This window comes from Branchiostoma floridae, chromosome 3 (assembly GCF_000003815.2).
Source record: "Branchiostoma floridae strain S238N-H82 chromosome 3, Bfl_VNyyK, whole genome shotgun sequence".
NCBI classification, from domain to species: Eukaryota; Metazoa; Chordata; class Leptocardii; order Amphioxiformes; family Branchiostomatidae; genus Branchiostoma; species Branchiostoma floridae.
Genome location: NC_049981.1, coordinates 6,532,445 through 6,536,599, shown reverse-complemented (window position 1 = coordinate 6,536,599; position 4,155 = coordinate 6,532,445). Strand labels below are relative to the sequence as shown.

The following is a 4,155-nucleotide window of genomic DNA, read 5'->3' as shown; positions in this document are numbered from 1 at the left end:
TTCGCGCGGATGTTTCCGGTAAATTCAGAAAGGAAGGTAGTCACAATCGCTTTTAATAATTTGTCAATAATCGTGTCCATAACATGCCTGCAGTGTGAACTGATTGGAAAAGGCGCAAGTTCTGCTGCAGTACCAGCAAAAGTCGTCAGTGACGCTATGTCTAGTCTATGACTTGCCGAAAAATGCGTTTGACCCATTTCGTATACCTACACTACATGTATTTGTTCTTGTCGACGAAAACGAGCAAAAGACTGACGCACTCTTCTTTTCTCGCGGATTACGTCTGTAAGGAGGATCCAATTTTGGGACAAATACCACAGAACAAAAGGAACACCGCAGGCGAAAATTACGGAGATTCCTTTGATGTATGATCCATCAATCATCCTCAGTTACAAAACGATGTTTACAGAGGTACCAGACGATACACCCAAACTGTTACGTCTTTTCTTTCTCCCGACAATACTGTACAAGGTTTAGTCTCCTTTTTCAGTAACATGACATCATTTTTCAGGAAAAAAGACTAAAAACCTGCAAACAAATCAAACTAAAAAGAGACGCATGCGTCAAATACTAGCAGAGCGAACTGCAAAATTGTCGTCTAATACCCCTGTCACATTATCCACGATCTTCGAGCATATCGATGGAAGATATCGATCGGCCATATTTAAGATCGACGGAGGGTTACGTGTATATTTTTCACCTGAAAACCGTCCCTGTCACATATAAGCCATGATGATACTTTGTACCTTGTACAATTGTTGTGCAATAAAGTTATGAATGTAAGCCAGGCTCGTCGTCCCATCGATTTTCGCGAAATGTGACAGGGTATAAGTCCGCTTTTCCAATAGATGGCGACCGCGCTGCGCTCTCGTAACGACTTTAATAGAATATGTGTAACCTTCGCTTTGATTTGATTTGATTTATTAGAATTGCAACGATACAATACAATTGGGTCACAGGCAGCGGTATGCTAGGGTCATTTCCCACACATGAATACATACACATCAATTGACACGGTGGTCAAATACGGGCTCAAAACCTCACATGTCTAGCAGAATTCGAACCTTATTCCACAATGTTCGATCTGACATAATTCGAACCGACCCCATGTTTTATTTTGGGCCATCTGCGGTCGTTGCCGGTAATCACTGAATTAGCCAAAAAACATAGTTTTTCAATAAAATAAACAATTTTCTGGACAGTACATACATGCTATCACTTTGTTTGGGACCTGTAATATTCAACGAAGCCACTGACGTTTGTGTTGGTGACCTTGAATATAATTAAGTGCGAAAAATGCAGTTTTTGGCATATGTTCGACTGTAACTTTGCTTGGAATAAAAAATTGAAAAATCCCAAAAGCAAAAAAGTTTTATTTTCCTCATAGATGACGAAAAATATATTAATCGAGAAATTTCGATGACGCATGCGGCCCATCTTATTAAGAGTTTGGTCAAATTAAATGCCTTTCCGAGAACAGAAAATGGTCGTCTTTTTGAGCAACATGGAAACGAAACAGCTATTTAAATTTAAACGACAAGATTGAAAATTTACTAATTTAAAATTATTTTGAAAAAATTTCTTTGTCAAAACATTTTGTTTATTTTCATTTTACGGATAGGCAAAGGTAGGCATCCAGTAACCCGATATTCTATCGAACGCGCATAGCAACGGGAAAGAATACCCTAGCAACCGACCGACCTATGATACATCATACAAACGTAAAAGCCTGACTAAGGAGACAACAAAACACAGAAAATGTAAAAAGATTCGTTTCTTTTCTATACAATTCGCTGAGGGATGTGTCAAATTTTAGGTCGCAGAAAGAGCGCGGCGAAAGCACCGTCCTTGGGGCTAATAGTGGTAGGAAGTGGTTTGGGCTATAAGAAATAGAGTCGATTCCATATTACCGAGAGGGTGTTTCTTGCCTTTTGTTCCAACATTTTGGAAATCATTGTAACAATCTAACTGTGATAAGTAACTGTTTAGAACTATTTATAACATCTCTGTGACGTTCTAAATATTTCTATAGTATTCAAACATGTTAGAAACATTTCTAACATCAAATACATTATTTCTGTTAGTTTCTAAACTGTTCCAACATAGATGCATCATTTGTGATCACATGTTCGAACATGGAAACAATATGATGAAACTGGGTCAGTGGGCTGGGAAGAGGGAAATTCACACATCCCTGCCAAGTGCAGGAAATTATGTCTGTCTGCCACCTTCTCACAAAAGACTCACCAGTGTATACTAAAGAAAGTCTAAAAATACAAGAGCCAAACAAAGGACCAAGCTTAGGAGCTTTGTTTATGGGGTCAATAAAAGTTTTTATGGAGGGAAAAAATGACACAAAATGTTGGAACATGTTGGAACAGTAACAAAAACACAGAGATATTTGAAAATTGTTCTAAATAAAGAGATAATTATATCATTACTTTCCCAAATGTTCCAACAATTATGAAAAGGTTCAAACATGTTTAAACTTTCATTTTGAAATGTTTGAACAATTTCGAACTTAAGTGACTGAAATGTTCTTTTACTCAAAATAGTTCAATCTTATTACAAATATTATTTCAAAACCATCTCGGTGACTTGGAATTGACTCTAGTAGTAAATTTATTGATACAATTAAGATTACGTGGAGCCTTATTCACAAGCGTCACATGTTATGCATTACCAAGAGGTAACGTAGGCCTACGTCACATTTCCTACCAGGGCCCGGACGGGCTGTTAGTGGTACGAATCATTTCAAGTTTATGCAAATAAATATACACAAGACAAGTCATGCTCTTGAATCATTTTGGTCCGTTTTGTGTTTTTGTTGTCTTTTATATCGTACTTTTCGTATTCTAAAAATGCCGGGTCCCTTTGTGGGATGTGACGTTAGCCTAAGTAAACAAAAAGTCGTTTTATTTTTAGTTGTAGGCTACTTTGCTGAACTGATAGCTATAGTTTGCTAGCCTGAGTATCATACTTGTTCGATTACTGGTACTCCCATACTCATTTAGCCTGTTAAATTGTACAATTGACTGTACAACAGCACTAGAGCAACAAAGTCATTGTGCTAAAGTATAGTGACTGGTCAGTGTAAGCCTCCTTCCCACTAGCGCGGCGATCGCGCTGCGCTCTCAGTGCGACCGAAATAGGATATGTCCAACATTTGCTTTCACACTTGGTATATCATACAAAACGTAAAAGTGAGACTAAAAAGACAACAAAACACACAAATTGTAAAAAGTTTCATTTCTTTTCTATAGAATTCGTTGAGCGATATTTCAAATTTGAGGTCGCAGAGAGAGCGCGTCGAGATCGCCGTCCTAGTGGAAAGGGGGTATAAGACCAAGGTTTAGTCGAGATCCTTATATGTCAGTATTTGACCTGTAGCTGAATAGCATGTCATCCAAGGCCTGTGTCATTTGGATTTGGTAAAAAAAACTGTCCAATATTAGCGAGCTACCAATTGTGAACTGGGATATTGTCTGTGCATAGCTTCTAAAACCAGCTGGTTTGAAAAATGACCAAAAAAAACACAAATTCGAACAAATTCCTCTAATTTTTCTAGCACCTGAGATACGGTTTATAAAGAATGTGCACATACCTTTATAGTTGGACAAGCCGATAAACCAACGGCCTCCAAGTGATGAAAAACTCCGGAGTGAAATCTGACACACCCGCACCAGAGATGTGCGTATGTCTCAGTGAGGTTAAGAATCTCAGGAGAAATGTTGCAAAAGACGCCCAGTCACTGAAGCATTAAGTAGCCTCCTTCGCAGACGTCTTACGTGCACGTGGAGGCGTCCATTATTTAGGGAACCGCTGATTCACAAGTTTCACGATAAGTTCTCTGTTCATAAAGGGAGTTGTGTACCACCCAAGTGTGTGAGGAAATATTTCCTTATCCGATATAGCGCTCATCTTAAAAATGGCAAATCATTGCTCTTGCTATGCCGCCACGCCAGAGGTCTGTGAAGGAGGCTACAACTTATGGTACTTTCCAAGAAGGCAGTCTACCATAAGAAACAAAAGGACATGTGACAAGACTGCCTTAAGGGTGATGGACAACCATCCAATTATATGCAGAGGCAAACAAAAACCTGTTTCGAAATAATTGGGCCCCACAGGCAAAATCTGGTCAATAGGGGGAGGGGG

The 4,155-nt window shown here is 38.9% G+C and overlaps 1 protein-coding gene across 1 annotated transcript in view; it reads right to left on the bottom strand.

Moving 5' to 3' along the window:
- LOC118411186 (neurogenic locus notch homolog protein 1-like) overlaps positions 1–3,699 on the bottom strand; it is a 19,268-nt gene extending 15,569 nt beyond the window's left edge. The window contains exon 1 of the mRNA XM_035813264.1: positions 3,605–3,699. The gene's annotated coding sequence lies outside the window, so the exon portion shown is untranslated. The remainder of the gene's footprint in view (positions 1–3,604) is intronic.
- Positions 3,700–4,155: the final 456 nt, after the last annotated feature.